Here is a 17,612-nt window from a genome sequence, read left to right on the forward strand (position 1 = left end):
GTCAATTCCAGTATAGAAGTACAAAATTATAAGAATAGTTGGATACCACTGATTTCCTAGCAAAGATTTTGTTAAATGATAAACTAGTCTAAGATACTTTTAAAGCAACAAAAACACAAATATTTTCATATACCTTTGTAAATTAATATAAACCTCCCTGTATCAAGTTTTTCTTATGTCCTCTATCCAATATTTCCAGAATTTACTTTAAAATTAGAAATGTGAAGGGCGCCTGGGTGATTCAGTTGGTTAAGTGTTTGAGTCTTGATTTCAGCTCAGGTTTTGATCTCAGGATGGTGAGTTCAAGCCCTGCATTGGGCTCCATGCTGGGCTTGGAGCCTATTAAAAAAAATTTAAAAAGGGGACAAATTTATGCACAAAGACGGTCATCTTTGCTTTATTTACAATAAAAAAAATTAGATCACTGTGGTTAAGTGTCTGATTCTTGATTTCAGCTCAGGTCATGATCTCAGGGACCTGGGATTAAGCCCTGCGTCAGGCTCCCCACTCTGCAGGGACTCTGCTTGTCTCCTTCTCCCTCTGCCCCTCCCCATGCCCTTCCGCCACCTCTTTCTCTCTCTCTCACATCTTTAAAAAAATAATTAACGTACCCATATGACCAAGTATTTCAGGTATTTTATTTTATTATTATTTTTTTAAAGATTTTATTTATTTGAGGGAGAGAGAATGAGAGATAGCACGAGAGGGAAGAGGGTCAGAGGGAGAAGCAGACTCCCCGCGGAGCAGGGAGCCCGACGCGGGACTCGATCCCGGGACTCCAGGATCATGACCCGAGCCGAAGGCAGTCGCTTAACCAACTGAGCCACCCAGGTGCCCAGTATTTCAGGTATTTTAAATTACTGTTTATAGAGAATTGTTTAACAATTTGGAGAAAGTGCTTATCTTCAAATGTCAAATAAAAATGAGGTGCAAAAGTGTTTTCATAGAATTATTTCAACTGTATTAAGAACTCACTGAAAAGTGACACACTAAAATGTTGACAGAAACTAAAATGGTAAGAGACTTTATTTCTGGGTGATGTAATTAAAGGCAGTTTCACCCTCTATTTTATGTACCCATTTCTTTTCTTTTCTTCCTTCCTTCCTTTTTTTTTTTTTTAATATTTTATTTTTAAGTAATTTCTACGCCCAATGTGGGGCTTGAATTCCCAAACCTTGAGATCAGTAGTGGCATGCTTTACTGACTGAGCTAGCCAGGCGCACCTCGTGTACCTGTTCTGTAGTTTTCTTCAGTAGGCTTATATTCTTTTTTAATCAAGGATTAAAAAACAGTAAGCATATTTCATGATAGAACTATAGGTCCGTACAGTTTTAAACTTTTTTTCTATGCTAGTTGATGGTTTTACCTTTTCAGCTCTTTTACCTAATTCTTCATATTTTATTTTTCTAAATTGTGGACTATTTCATACATTAAAGTACAGAAAATAACTTAGAATTTTTATGTTCTTACATTGGGGCTTAATATATATTTAGCAATTTAATAACTGTTACTTAATTGCTAAATATATATTTCTTATTAACATGTTTCCAACTTCTTAAAAAAGGAATTAAACATGCAGATAGTTAATGCATTCTCATCCTACTCTGCCTTCTCACATTTCAGAATTAACCACTATTTTAAAGCTGTAATATGTATATTTTTGTGCTTTAACTATACATCTGGTATCTATTATTGTTTTGAACTTTATTTATTTATTTTAAAAAAGATTTTATTTATTTATTTGACAGAGAGAGACACAATGAGAGAGGGAACACAAGCAGGGGGAGCGGGAGAGGGAGAAGCAGGCTCTCTGCTGAGCAGGGAGCCCGATGCGGGGCTCGATCCCAGGACCCCGGGATCATGACCTGAGCCAAAGGCAGACGCTTAACGACTGAGCCACCCAGGCGCCCCTGTGTTTTGAACTTTAAATAAATGCTTTTATATCACATGCAACTTCTACTTTTTTTCCTCACAACCTTTTTTGGGATTTATTAAGATTAATATGTGAAGTTCTAATTTGTTATTTTCACTTCTATTAATGCTTTGAATAAATATAAAAATTTATCCATTCTTCTGTTACTAGCTTTATTACATTCATTGTTTTTTCCAACAATAACAAAAACTTGAGTTTGAACACTTCTGAACAGCTCACTATTCACAGTTGGAAGAGGTGTTTAGTTTATATAGCTGGAAGTGAAATTGTTCCATCATAAGGCATGTGTATTTTCAACTTGGCCACCATTGTCCAAACGGTGGTACCAGTGTTATGTTTATCACTCAGAAATATCTCCTTGCCAATCAGACTTGATATTTTGCAAATCTAATGGATATAACATGGTATCTCATAGAACTTTAATTTGCATTTCTTTTATAAAAACTTGGTTCTTTGTGTTTTCACTGTTGAAAAGTACTGTGTTTTTCTCTCTGCTATAAATTACCTAGTTTCCTTTAAGGTTTATATTTTTTGTTATGTTATTTTTTAAAAAATTTTTTCTCTGTGCAAATATCTTCAAAGATATTCTTCTAGGGGTGCTTGGGTGGCTCAGTCAGGTAAGCATCTGCCTTTGGCTCAGGTTATGATCCTGGAGTGCCAGGATCGACCCCTGCATCGGGCTCCCTGCTCAGCGGAGAGCCTGCTTCTCCCCTTGCCCCTCACCCTGGTCGTGTTCTCTCTCTCTCTCTCTCAAATAAATAAATAAAATCTTTGAAAAAAAAAAGATACTCTTCTATATTTTATTTTGCAAATTATTTATTTGCAAACTTAGTGTGCTTTTCCCTCTTCTCTCTCTGCAAAGGTTTGGTTCTGGTGTTGGTTTTTTGGAGTCCAGGTCTTTTTTGACTACTGAAATCTTTTTCTTTTTCTTTCTTTTTTTTTTTTTTAAGATTTTATCTGATAGAGAGAGACATAGCGAGAGCAGGAACACAAGCAGGGGGAGTGGGAGAGGGAGAAGCAGGCTTCCCGCTGAGAAGGGAGTTCAATGTGGGGCTTGATCCCAGGACCCTGGGATCATGACCTGAGCCGAAGGCAGATGCTTAATGACTGAGCCACCCAGGCGCCCTGACTACTACTGATTTTTCTTTTCTTTTTTTTTTTGCTTTAGTTTATTACATAAAAATACAGTTTTTATAGAAGTTTGTACAGATCAACAGTGTAAGAAATGATGATGGCTTGGCTGGAATTTTATAAACCACCACAGAGATACACAAAATAAAAGAACATTTGAAATTTTAAGTTCAGGCAGTAGGTTTTAATTTAATAAGCTACTGTATATTTAGGGGAAAGCCAGTTAAGTTTGGAATTGTATGACAATTTGAAATTGTAATGAAGCAAATAGCTTTTATCATAAAAACAATATCAATAAAAACAAAAAATTCCCACTCCAGTTAGGCCTCAAAATATTTGTTCTGTAGGTAGAACTCAGAGATACGATGAACAAAAAACGTTTAGAATGAACTCAATAGTAGAAAACCCAATTTCTAGTTCATAGTTAGCTGACAATTGTATAGTAGTTTGAAAAAAGCTCTTCTTGTTTGACGTCCCTGAGTGCTACAAGAATGACACATTGAAGTGGGCTTTGTTTGTCAAAGCTGTATGCAATGTTCGAAGATATTGCTTCAGCTCTATAGGAAAAACTGCAGGCACATCAGATTCCTGATAGCAGACATTAGCTACTCTGTCATTTGAACAATTGTTGACATACTGTCCTACAGCCAGTGGATTACAAATTTCTGATGTTAGCCATGTACTATCACTCATTTTGAAAGGACCAAGTCGATCCCTCCCATTGCAAGATGTGTATACAACTTTTGAAATTCCTTTGTCTTTTCCATCAATGAGTACCCCATCCAAGCATCTAAAAATAAATGGATTTCCAACGGATTGGAAAAAGATTGGCTCATACTTCTGATATACTGTACCTCAGGTTGTGGTTTAGGTTCAGTGCGATCCAAGGAACGAAGCGGTACTTGTAAGGGCGCCATCGCTGCCACAGGCCCTGCAGCAGGTGGCCGTGCATGGCTGTCCCGCGGCGCTGTCGACTACTGATTTTTCTTAATGGTTATTGGACTCAATAGATTTTTTTTCCTCCTTGAGTCATTCTAGAGGCTAAAAATTGTCCAGTTCATCAGTGTTTTCAAGTTTATTATCATACATCTTTTATAACATCCTCTTATAATTTTAAAACCTCTTCTGTGTTTAATTTTTCTCCTTTTTTGCATGTATAAAATTATGTGCATTGTTTTTCTTTATTAGTCTGGAGGTTTTTTTAAAAGAAGGAGCTTCTAATTTTGTTGATCTTTTTTCTGTTTTATCATTGATTACCTCTTTATGATTTCCTTTTAGTTGTGTTTATTCTGTAATGACTTTTTTTTTGACGAGCAAGTTGAATCAAGCATTTGACTCTTGATTTTGGCTCAGGTCATGATCTCAGGTTGTGAGATTGAGTCCTGTGTCCGGCTCCACGCTGGGGATGGAGGCTGGTTAAGATTCTCTCTGTCCCTCTCACTGTTCCCTCCCCGCCCCGACTCATGCTCTCACTCTCAAAATTAAAAAAAAAAAAAAAAAAAAAAAAAAATCCCCTGATAGTCTTTATGGGGTTTCTGTTATATGTAACTGTCTTCTTTTGTCTTGCTGCCTTTAAAATTTTTTTTTATTTAAATTCACTTAGCCAACATACAGTACATCATTAGTTTCAGATGTAGTGTTCAATAATTTATCATTTAGGTATTGTTGCTTTTAAAATTTTTTCTTTATCACCATATTTTGCCATTTTAACTATATATGTCTTGGTGTGGGTCTGGTTTTGTTGATTTTGTTGGGGGTTCTCTGTGACATCTGGATATGTTTCCTTCCCCAAATTAGGGAAGTTTTCAGCTATAACCTCTTCAAATACTCTGCCCCCTTTTCTGTCTTCTTCTGGGAATCCTATAATGTGAATTTTACTACATTTGATGGAGTCACTGAGTTCCCTAAGCCTGTTCTCATTTTACATAATTCTTTTTTCTCTCTTTTATTCATCTTGATTACTCTCCATTATTCTTTCTTCTAGATCATTAATTCATTCCTCTGCTCTTCCAGCCTGCTGTTATTGTATCAGGCATGTTTCTTGTCTTGTTTATTGCATTCTTCATCTCTCGTTATTTTTTTTATTTCTGTGTTAAGGGTCTCACTGATGTCTTCCACTCTTTTTTTCAAGTCCAGTGGGTATCTTTGTGATCATTACTTTAAATTCTCTCTCAGGCATGTTACTTACATCTGTTTCACTTAGATCTCTAATCATGGCCTTGTCATGTTCTTTCGTTTGGCACAAATTCCTCTGTCTTCTCATTTTGTCCAAATTGCTGTGCCTGTTTCTGTGTGTTAGGAAAGTTGGCTACATCTCCTGTTCTTGAGGGTAATGGCATTATGAAGAAGAGGCCCTATAGTGCCCTGCAGTGTTGTGTCTCCTCTTCTGCAGGGCCTGGCACTTCCAGGAGTGTCTCCAATGTGTGCTGCATGTGCTCTGCTGTTGTGTCCTGGTTCTTTTATCATTAAGGCCAGTTGTTTGCAGAAGCTCTCTTTGCCTATTGTGGGCAGTGTTTGGTCCCTGGCCTGAATGTGGTTTTAACTAGGGCTCTGGAACTGATGCCCTGCCTAACTCCTGGATGGAGAGATGTGGTGCTAGAAGGGGTTTGGGGCAGTCTTCTGGGAGAGGGGTCCTGCTGTGTGGGCCCCCTTCTTGCCCCCTTCTAAGGCAAGAAGGACTGGGAAGGGCAGATCCACCAGAGCATGGGTGGGGGAGGCTTGGTGTAAGCAAGTTACGTAGTGGGTGTTGGCTTTGTGCTGGTTCCAGCAGGTGGCTCTACTTACGCTGAGGGGCAGGGGAGGGAGATGGTGCCTGCCAGTTTGTTTCTGGAGGGGTCTCTCCTTGAAGCCTGCTTCTCTGGGATGCTCCAAGATGAACAAATAACCTCTGCACTCTGCACCCCAGGCACTCTTCAGATAGCTGTTTCCATGCTGTATGTTTGCAGGCTGTTTGCCCTGCCTTCTCTCCAGGAGCGGCCCCACTGTTGACCTTTAGAACCCCAGGCTTTAAGCCCTGTTGGTTGTAAGAACTCACAAAATTTGGGCTCTCTTGTTTTCCAAGCCAATTGCTATAGGGATTGGTTTTCTCTGTGTGCTCCCCTGTGTGGTAGTCTGTGTCTCGCCATTCTCCATGATCATGGCTCCCTCCCCACCACAGTAGCCACAGTCCATTTCTCTCCTATGTGGTTTCTCTGTACTTCCTACCTTCTTCAGTGTGGCCCCTTCTCTACCTTTAGTTGTAGAGTTTGTTCTGCCAGTCTTCAGGTTGATTTCTGGGGTGTTTAGGATGATTTGATAGTTATCTAGTTGTATTCATGGGACGAGGTGAGCCTAGGGTCCTCCTGCTCTGCTGCCATCTTTCCACAGGCTCAACTCCTGATCTGGTTTAAATTATTACAACTTCCAAATGCATTGGATTTTTTTGTTGCTGTTGTTTCTGATTTCTAATTTTACTTCTTTACTGTCAGAATTATGTGGTCAGTATATATCAATATCATATTTCTTAAGAATTTCTTTATGCTTTAAGAAAAATGTCCACTTTTCAAAACATCCCATTTGTGAGTAAAAAGATTCCATATGCTATAATTATTAGCAGTAAGGTTATAAATCAGTATTTTATCAAGTTTGTTTTATCAAGTTTGTCCAAATCTATACTCTCATGAAATTTACTTATTTTTCACTTCACAGATATGGTAAAACCTCCCATTATAATTGGCATTTGTCAGTTTCTTCTTGCAGTTTTATTAGTTTTCTCATTGTGGTTTTAATTTATATTTCCCTAATAATGAATGATGTTGGCCCGCTTTTAATGTGCTTATTGGTCATTTGTATATCCTCTTTGGAGACATAGCTGTTCAAGTCCTTTGCTCATTTTCTTTTTTTAATTCTTTTTTTTTCCCCAGTAATCTTTACCGCCAACATGGGGCTCAGAATCATGACCCCTAGATAAGAGTCAGGTGTTCTTCCTACTGAACCAGCCAGACACCCCTCATTTGCTCATTTTTTAATTGGATTGTCTTTTGAGTTACATGAATTCTTCATATATTTTAGATACTAGACCGTATTAAATAAATCATTTGCAAATGTTTTCCCCTTGCATTCTGTGGGTAGTGTCTCTTCACTTTATTGATAGTGACCTTTGATGCACAAAGTTTTTAATTTTGATGAAATCCAATTTATTTCTTGGGGTTTTTTTTTTATGTTTTTGGTGTCAGGTTTAAGAAGTCATTGCCTAATACAGTGTCATGAAAGTTTACACTTAATGTTTTCTTCTGAAAGTTTTAGTTTTAACCCTTATACTAGAGATCATTGATTCATTTTTAGTTAATACTTTTATATGGTATATTGTAGGAGTCCAGTTTCCTTTTTTTGTATTTGGATATCCAGTTGTCTCAGTGCCATTGTTGAAAAAACTATTCTTTCTTCAGTGAATTGTCTTGATACTCTTATCCTGTGTTAATTGAATGTAAATATGAGGGTTTTTTTTCTGAAGTCTAAATTATTTCATTGATCTACACGTCTGTCTTTATGTGCAGCCTTGATTACTGTGGCTTTGTATTAAGTTTTGAAATCCAGAAGTGAGTCCTCCAACTTTTGTTCAATCTCTGTTTTTATTTATCTATGAAGTCTTAATTTCTCCTTTGTTTTTGAAGAATAGACTGGATATTGAATTCTCGGTTTTCAGTCTTTCAGCACATTTTAGTATGTCCTCACACTGCTTTCTAGCCTCCAAGATTTCTGATAAGAAATCAGTTAATTTGGCAGGGGTTGGGGGATGGTCTCTGTAAGGGATGAATCACATCTCTCCTGTTGTTTTCAAGATTCTTTTTTTTGAATCTTGACAGTTTGATTATAATATATCCAGGCCTACTCGGATTTGACTTTGACTTCATTTGAGCCTCTTAGATGTATAGATTTTGGTTTTTTCATTAATCTTCAGAAGTTTTCAACTTTGCTCTTTTCAGATAATTCCTTTTGCCTTTTTTTTCTTTCCTGACACAACCATTATGGACTTGTTGGTTGTGTTAATTTTTCTTCATTCTTTTTCTTTTGTTCTTCTCATTGGATATTTGATCTATTTTCAAGTTTGCATATTTTTTCTTAGGGCTACTCAAATCTGCTATTGTGTCACTCTGGTGAATTTTATATTTCAGTTATAATTTCCCACTCCATAATTTTTATTTGGGTCATTTAAATAATGTCTGTCTCTTGATAGTTTCTATTTGATGATTCATCATTTTCATACTTTAGTTCTTTAGACATGGTTTCTTTTAGTTCTTTGAACATACTTAAAACAGGTGTTTTATTTTTATTATTTTGGGGGGGAGGGGCAGAGGGAGAGGAGTGAGAGAATCTTAAGCAGGAAGCAGGCTCCACGCCTAGCATGGAGTCCAAGACTTGGTGCTCAGTCTCACAATCCTGAGATCATGACCTGACCTGAAATCAAGAGTTGGACGCTTAGCTGACTGAGACACCCAGGTGCCCTTTAAAATGTGATGTCATGGGTCGTGGGATCAAGCTCCATGCTCAGCAGGGAGTCTGCTGGAGATTCTCTCCCTCTGTCCCTCCCTCCACTTGTGCACACACGCCCTCTCTCTCTATCTAAAATAAATAAAATCTTTTTTTAAAACTATTTATTCATGAGAGAGAGAGAGAGAGAGAGAGGCAGAGGGAGAAGCAGGCTCCCAAGGAGCAGGGAGCCCAATGCGGGACTCGATCTCAGGACCCTGGGATCATGACCTGAGCCGAAGGCAGACGCTTAACCATCTGAGCCACCCAGGCTCTTTAAAAAAAAAAAAGTGTTTTAAAAGTTTTGTCTGAAATGTTAGCATTTGGGCTTCCTCAGGGACATTTTTTATAGGGTGCTTTTTTTCTTACATATGGGTAATATTTTCTTGTTTCTTTGTATGTCTCGTACATTTTTTTGTTGAAACCAAACACTTTAAATAATTTGGCAGCTCTGAAAATCAGATTCTAATCGTTCCTCAGGGTTTTGTGTTGTTGCTGTCTGTTTATTTAGTGATTTATCTGAAGTAATTATGTGAAGTTTGTATTTTTTCTCATATGTGGTGACTGATTTCTGTCCTTGGTTAGTCTATTGGTCAACTAGCAAGGTTTCCTTGAGTCCCTGAAATCTGTAAGTCTTCCATTCTTTACTGAGGGGCTCTGTGTGTTAGGGTAGTTCCTTCAGCAGCCAGCCAGGTAGTTCAGAACTGTGTCTTAGCCCTAACTTGTGTAATGTCTCAGTGTTAGAAAGAGGTGACAGCTATGACCGTCTAAATTCTTTGCTGTGCTATATACTCCCCTGGGTATGCGTAAAACCCTATCTATGCACATAGCTTTCTAGATTTCTACGACTATGTTGGAGTTTTTCACTGTCCTCTGTGGACACTTACTCCCCAAGTTTTTCCTTTAAGCTTTTTGGTTAGCCTTTTATTTGCCCAACTGTTACTTACCCCTTAGATAGCTGCAGTGTTAGTTGATTGTGATTTTTTTTTTTCAAAACACCCCAATAAAAGGCAGTTCACAGTAGGTGAGGTCTGATTCAGATCAGAGAAACATAGAATTGTGAGTGAGATCTCCCTGAGAACCACTAGAGTGTTTGAAGAATGACAGCTCCAGAAATGGGGCCAAAGGAGTTCCAACCCCATTTTGCCCCCTCTAATGGCTACTAGATTACTGTATTCACTGTGATTGTGGACTGTTCATTGTCAAGTCTAGTGCAGAACTGGGAAGATGGGAAATTGGACTATGCCATGGTAAAATAACTGAGATTTGGCCATTTTCTTCAATAAACACCCCCTGATTGCCGCAACTCTTGTTTTTCCATATTACTCAAATAGTTGATTCTGGCAATTTTTTGCTAGTGTTCTCGTTGCTTTTATGGAAGACTGGATTTTCAGAGGTCCTTAACTCCCTGTTTTTGCAGACATCACCTGATTATAGAATTTTAAAATCTAAATTTACAGCTGCTTTCCTTAGAAACCTTGAAGATGTTATTGCATGGTATTCTGACCTCTTACTTTGTACAAGTCTGCTGTCAGTCTAAATAGTATTTTTTTTTTTTTGCCCCATTGCAGAAAACAAATTTCTCTTTGCCTTTGGTTTTTGCAGTTTTTGTTAGTATATGGATTTCTTTTTATCTTTCCTCCCCCATTCTCATTGTGTCTTTTCAGTTAGAGGAAATAACATTTTCTTTTCGTGCCTACAAAATGTATCCATATTTTTCAATATTGCATTTCTTTCACTCTCACAGTCTTCTGCAACTAATAGAGGTGTGTTGGACTTTCCTGTTCTGACCTGCATGTCTCTTAACCTGTCTTACCTATTTTCCATCTTTAGATGACATTCTTTGTAGTTTCTTGTATTTTGTCTTCTAATTCACTAAATTTCTCTTCTACATTGTCCAATTTCATTTTCTTGTGTAGTTGATAAAATTTGGTTTTAAGTTCCTTTTGGTGTGGATTGTGTGTTTTCTGAGGGTCCTTTGTTCCCTAGGGTGTGAAAGTACCCTCCCAAAATGAGTTTGAGTTTAATTTGTGCTGTTCCCCAAGGTCTTTACACACAGTTTTTATTTTATTTTATTTTATTTATTTATTTATTTATTTTTCACAGTTTTTATTTTAACTCTTCACCTTTATGCTCTCAGATCTCATAGGTAGTTTATACTTGGATCTCATGAGAATGTAGGAAGTCTTGAGTTTTTGCATTTTCATGAAACGTCCCTCCCCCCGCAATCCAGTGCCCAAGGTAGATGGCAGACTTTCATGCTACGTCTTCTGGTCCGTGAGCAGACATTTTCTAGTTCCCTTTTCATACACTTGACAGTGTTTCAGATCCCCAGTGTTTCAGAAGCCCCCAGTTTCAGAGACCTTCAGATCTCAGGTCCATATTCTGTCTCTTACAGGCCCAACACCATATCTCTTTTCTCATGGACATTAAAACATCAACCAAGTCAGTAACTTCCTCAGCCAGTGCTATGAATAATCTTATTTCTGGGACCCAGAGTTCTCCTTCTCTTTCTTTATTAACCATAACTATTTATGAAACCTTTTTGACTTTACCTGTCATTTTTTTGTGTTTTAGTATCTATAGCAGCTTAGTCTACAAGTTTGCTGTAAATAGTGTTACTTGTGATTGACTTTATCCCTTTAAGATTATAAGTGTTGTCTGATTAATTTTTGAAACTTGAATTGTTTTCTTCATTACTAAATATATTTTAGGATTTTTTAAACTTAAAACACTTGCTATTTATTGACTGAGCTAGATGTTGTATTAGGTTCTTCACATATGTAATATCATGTAACTTGAAAAACTGTATGAGATTGTTACATTTTTTTTCTTTAAGATTTTATTTCTTTGACAGAGAGCGAGAGCAGGAACACAAGCGAGGGGGGGGCAGAGAGGGAGAAGCAGGCTTCCTGCTGAGTAGGGAGCCCAATGTGGGGTTTGATCCCAGGAACCTGGGATTATGACCTGAGCCGAAGGCACATGATTAACGACTGAGCCACCCAGGTGCCCCATGTTACTTCTTTTTAACAGATGAAAAAATTAAGGCTCAAGGGATTTTAAACAATTTGTCAAAGGTTACAAAAATACTAAGTGAAGGAGCCAGATTCAAATCCAGGTCTTTCAGACTGTTTATACTTGATGTCATTTTTTTCATTTTACCAGTCTAAGCAAGAAAGCAATCATGATAAGACATCTCTAGTACCCTTTGTTTATCAAAGTATTGTGCCTCAAATATGTAACTTTCCATTGATTTTTTTTTTCTTTAAAGAAGGAGTTTTCTAGTCTTAGATCCTTCCATGCTGTTGAGATATAAAGAGCAATTTGCTATTGGTATTGTTACTTTTATTGGATTTATAGATGGGATTGAAATAAGGAAGTGAGATTATAGTTTAGATTATCTAAAAAGGACCCTTTGAGCACCGTAAGAGACAGAGTTTTGCTTTTAAATTGGGAGGAATTTCTAATACCACTGTGTAAAAAGTAGAATTACTTTGGAGTAGGTAGCAAGTTTTTTAGTCAAGCACATACACATAGGCAATACTGCATAGATAAGAGGAATGGATGATTGTGAACTCTACCTGAGGAACATAAACCCAGAGGGATCTGGTTTACACCCCCGCCAGGAACACCCACTGTTTGTATATAAAGTTTTATTTGCACACAGCCACAACCCATTTGATTACATACTGTCTGTGACTGCTTTTATGCTGTAACTGCAGAATTGAGTAGTCCACAATGCCTAAAATATTTACTATCTGGCTTAATCTCCAAAAGTTTGCTGACCTTTCCTATAAAGTAAACCCCTGCAAAAATGATTTTACTTGATTTATCCCATAAAAACAGGGGAGACTTTTCAAGCTTAGGCTAGTAACTCATTGGTTCTTTCCAAGGTTAGCACATAAGCTACAAAGTGGTCTCCTTTGCTAAAAGCAGATTCAGACCATATGAGGAGTCACGTTCAGTTATGAAAGGCTGAGCTAAAAATTTTGTCTTTAAAGTTCCGATGCCTACAGGGGAGCCTGGGTGGCTCAGTTGGTTAAGTGCCTGACTCTTAATTTTGGCTCAGGTTATGATCTCAGAGTTGTGAGATTAAGCCCTGTGTCGGGCTCCGCGCTGGACATGGAGCCTCCTTAAGATTCTCTTTCTCCCTCTGCCCGCCGCACCCCTCCTCCCGCTCTCTCTCTCAAAAAAAAAAAAATAAATAAATAAAAAGTAAAGTTCTGATGTCTACAAGCCAGGGGATCTCACAGGACCAGCCAAAAGGGTCCTTGGCTTCATGCAGGACAGAAATTTACCAGGAGCCAGCAGGAGGTGAAAGCAGAGTTTATTAAAGATACAGGGAGGGCAGATACAGATGGACTGTCCCAGACACTTGGAAAGGAAATAAGCATGAGTCTCATCTTTGTTTAGGGTCTGGGGGGTTTTATTGAGGACTATGGTCTGGCCTAAGTGTTCTCTCAGGTATCCAGGAACCAATTAGAATAAAGACAAGGTCCAGGTGTCCATCATAAGTCACTTATTCCTTGAAGCCAGCGTCTTGGCTTTAAGATGCTTAGCACCAGTGGTTTAGATATTACCTGTTGTGCTGGAAGACTCCAAAGATACTAACTTTGTCCTTTACAGGGAGGACATGCATTAAGGCATATGTAGGGCAGAGGTGCAGGTCCTAGCAAGAAAAGAAGCAGGAAAAAAAGCAAAAGGAAGAAAACAGCTTTTACTTTCATGGGGTCCCTTTGGTTTGCCTCAGTTCCATCAGCCTAATTAAAAGCTCCAATCCTTTTCTCTAGCTTTTTTATTTTACCCATTCTATTCAAATGTAAAGCACATTTAGCTTCAAATGAAGTTCATTGTGACCTCAGGCAAAGGGAGGAAACCACATGTGGGAGTGCTAGAAATAAACCTAGTGTGTCTCTTTTGGGAAGCAACAAGTGTCTAACAAGAAAAAGGAACTTGTCTGTTCAGTGAGATCTCTGCTGACTTTTTGTACTCTGACCCCATGTTTTTAAAATATGTAGAACTTTAATTCTTTAGGGTTCATTTCTAAATGAATACCTTTTTCTCACCAAACTTTGTTTTACTGTTTCTATAAATATGTGTGTTCCAGTGTTCCTATTGTTTTTCTTTTGGCCAGCTGGTAAGGTTAAACTCGGTCGCGTAGCATACACTCTGCTAACTTCAATCTTGAATCTTCAGGTACCTTCTATACTTTATTACTTTGACCAGAATATTTTAGTACTTGTAACAGTGCCGTGTTAACATGAATGAAAGTGTGTATTTCTCATTTTCATTTTTCTCTGATGTCTCAAAAATACTATTGGTATCTTTCATGTTAAGTTAGAACATTTGTAAGCCATCATTATGTTAGAACACTCTGACCTCATTCAGTCAACAAATAATAGGTAGTCAGCCTTTTCTGTCAGGTCTCATAGGTTGTCTATATGTAAATCTATCTGACCTTTAGTAGTTTTGACAGTCCTCTTCCACTCCCTGAATTTTGGACAGCCGTCTTCGTTGTGACTTTACATCTGACTTACATTAATGGGATTTACTTCCCTTTTAAGAGTGCTAATGAACAGTTCTGTAATGACACTGGTATGGTAATCTTGGAAGGATTAAGGAAGAAGATGGAAGCAATGCAGACGTTAGGTAAAGGAATTATATTTTCCTCCTTTGGAAACAAGGGGCTCCAGTACCGCTCCGATTTGGGTCGATGTGTCAGAATCAAGGCCAGAGAAAATTGTCTATATACCCATTGAGAGTAGGGTTATGGGGGCTGCTATCCCCTCTGCTGTAGAATTTATATTTTAATTCCTGTTTAGTGGAAAGGTAACAAATTGCTCCTTGTGTCAGAGAGTGTGAGAAAGGAAGGGAAACATTACCAGTTGTTGTTTTAGCCTTTATAAGAAGTGTGGAAATTGAGTGCAAATCGGGCCCATGTAAGATGGTCAGGGCTCCAGGAGTTTGCCCCCAGCTTGACTTCTGTCAAACTGTCTGTCTGACAAGGATGTTTTTTCCTTCCCATTGTGAGAGTTTCATCCTCAAGACACTGAATGCTTTTATCATTGCATGCTTTTGAAGAGGAAGTTGTTGGATTTTTGCCCAGTTTGGCTGCAAGTGAGGTGGGAGGAGAAGCAGGAAAGTGAGCCAAAGTGCAGTTAAACCATGCACTGTTTACCTCACACGTGTTGTGTCACGAGAAGGACAGGGATGTTGGGAAAGCTTCCATGCTCCAAGCGACCTTTCTTACTGAAAGGTAACTTTTAAGGAGGAATAAAAATTAATAATGCAGATGTAAAGCAGTCTATTGGTGTATCAGGCTGCCAGCATGTAGTTTGGCAGTTCTACTCCCAGCCTTACTGAGTTAAACCAGGAAAGTGCCTAAAGAAGGCATAAAATATAATTGAATTCTTGGTTGTATGGAAGTTTAGGGATTATTTAATGAAACTTGGCGCTTTTATTGGGTTGTTACAGTAAGTCATTCATACATTTTCCCAACTTGTGCATGTGCACACACACACACACCTCTTTCATAAAATCCTTCAAAGCTTTCTCAGTGCCTTTCGGAGAATGACAGAAGTCCTTACATGACCTGTAGGGCCCTGCATAGTCTTTCCAACACTTTCTTGTCCTCACCTTGCTTTTGTATTCACCCTTATATTTTCCTCCAGCCCTGCTGTCCTTCCTCCGCATAGAGATCTTTCTTAACTCTTGACATGTTCTCATGGCAATTCTCGTTCATACAAAGATCACATGCACCTTGTGCATTTGTGTCTTGTCTGCTCAGTAAGAGCAAGGACTGTTTTGTTTTGTTTTGTTTTGTTTTGCTCCTTTCTGTATCACCAGCAGCAAACAAAATGCATGGCATATAGCTATACCCATGTATTTGTTGAGTCCTGGAATCCCATCCATTACATTTTCTGTAGTCACCTTTCATTTGAACTTCCCATTCTAGTTTGGAGTTGCTGTAGAGATAACACAGTTTTTACAAAACTGAAGAAAATATTTACAACCAAAGGAAGAAAAGGATAATGTTAATATTTAAAGAAGTAATATAAGTCACTAAAGAAAATATTTTAGAACCCTAATAGGGAAAGAATGTGAATACCTAAGTTATAAAAGAAAATCGTCTTAAAATGACTAAAAGAGACATGAGAAAATTTTTATTTTCATTGGGGATCGTATAAATGAAATTCAAAGCAAAATGCTACCTATCAATTTAGCAAAAATTATTTTACACAAGAGCAGCCTGAGAGGCCTGTTGTATAGTCAATGACTCTAGAGACTGTTGGGTTTAAAAGATAATTTTAGAGGCACACAGACCTAGTTTTAAGTCTTAGATCTTATGCTTAGTTAAATATATGGCCTTTTGCAAATTACTTTTGTTTCTCATTTGTAAAACTGGGAATTTACCTTATAGGGATTTTGTTACTAAATTTGTTCATTCAGAAATATTTACTGAGTGTCTGCTTTGTGCCAGGCACATTCTCAGGCACTAAGGATACGGCAGGGAACAAAACATCCCTGCCTGGTAGAACTTCTATCCTATTGGTGCAGAGAGAGACAATAAAGAAACAAATAAATAAAATGTACATGATGTCTGGATGGTGTTGAGCTATAGAGGAAAATTGAAATAGGGAAGAGATAGCAAGTGTTGTGTCACAGATAGTTTTGTAATTTTATTTTATTTTTTTTAAAGATTTTATTTATTTGAGAGAGAGAATGAGACAGAGAGAGCATGAAGGGGGGGAGGGTCAGAGGGAGAAGTAGGCTCCCCACTGAGCAGGGAGCCCGACACGGGACTCGATCCCGGGACTCCAGGACCATGACCTGAGCCGAAGGCAGTCGCTTAACCAACTGAGCCACCCAGGCGTCCCGATAGTTTTGTAATTTTAAATAGGATTATCAGGAATTTCTCACTGAGACAGAAACATTTCAGCAAAGACTTCAAAGAAATAAAGGAGTAAGTCAAGTAGAGGTCTTCGGGAAAGATGTTCTAGGCAGAGAAAATGGAGTGAGGGAATGTTGTACCTGTTACGTATGAGAAAAGCAAGGAAGCCAGTGTAGTAGGAATAAAGTGAACAAGGGGAGGATATGAGGAGAGGTGAAGGGCCTTGTGAGCTATGGCAAGCATGTTGGCTTTCACCCTAAGGTGGGAAGGCAGTGCAGAGATTTTGATGGGGGGCCAGTGACATAATATGCATACTTTTTTTTTTAAGATTTTATTTATTTATTTGAGAGAGAGAATGAGATAGAGAGAGAGCACGAGATCCAAGAGGGTCAGAGGGAGAAGCAGACTCCTTGCTGAGCAGGGAGCCCGATGCGGGACTCGATCCCGGGACTCCAGGATCATGACCTGAGCTGAAGGCAGTCGCTTAACCAACTGAGCCACCCAGGTGCCCAATATGCATACTTTTTAAATGGATTATATTGCTGTTGCATTTAAAACAGACTATGATGGGCGTCTGGGTGGCTCAGTTGGTTAAGCGACTGCCTTCAGCTTAGGTCATGATCCTGGAGTCCCGGGATCAAGCCACATCGGGATCCCTGCTAAGCAGGGAGTCTGCTTCTCCCTCTGACCCTCCCCCCTCTCATGTGCTCTCTCTCTTTCTCATTCTCGCTTTCTCAAATAAATAAAATCTTAAAAAAAAAAAACAGACTATGATGTGGAAGCAGGGACACTAGTAAGGAAACTTGAATAATTGAGTAAGGGTTGATGGTAACTTGGTCTAGGGTAGGAGCTGGAGGAAGAGGAGAGGCAGAGAAGTCTTTAGTACATATTTTCAGGATAGGTAAATGCTGGTCACGAGAGAAAGAGTCAAAGGTGACCTTAAGATTGTGGGCTTGAACAGCTAGAAGGATGGAGTTGCCATTCATTAAGCAAGGTAATGTGTAAAGTGCTCAGCCTGCTATGTGGCACCTATTAGGTGCTCTATAAAGGGTGGTTCCTTTCTCCAACATTTACAATAAAAATAAAAGACTTTTCTTTTATCTGATTCACTTCTGTCCATCTACACAAACAAATAGAATATTTCACCAG

At 38.4% G+C, this 17,612-nt stretch overlaps 1 protein-coding gene and 1 pseudogene across 5 annotated transcripts in view; one reads left to right on the forward strand and one right to left on the reverse strand.

The window, feature by feature from the left end:
- PIK3CB (phosphatidylinositol-4,5-bisphosphate 3-kinase catalytic subunit beta) overlaps positions 1–17,612 on the forward strand; it is a 197,043-nt gene that overhangs the window by 171,668 nt on the left and 7,763 nt on the right. The window lies entirely within an intron of this gene.
- On the reverse strand, positions 3,489–16,706 carry LOC114205679 (SET domain-containing protein 9-like; annotated as a pseudogene).

Source organism: Eumetopias jubatus, unplaced genomic scaffold (assembly GCF_037043125.1).
Source record: "Eumetopias jubatus isolate StellerSeaLion01/CBP00866 unplaced genomic scaffold, mEumJub1_p1.0 scaffold_1, whole genome shotgun sequence".
NCBI lineage: Eukaryota > Metazoa > Chordata > Mammalia > Carnivora > Otariidae > Eumetopias > Eumetopias jubatus.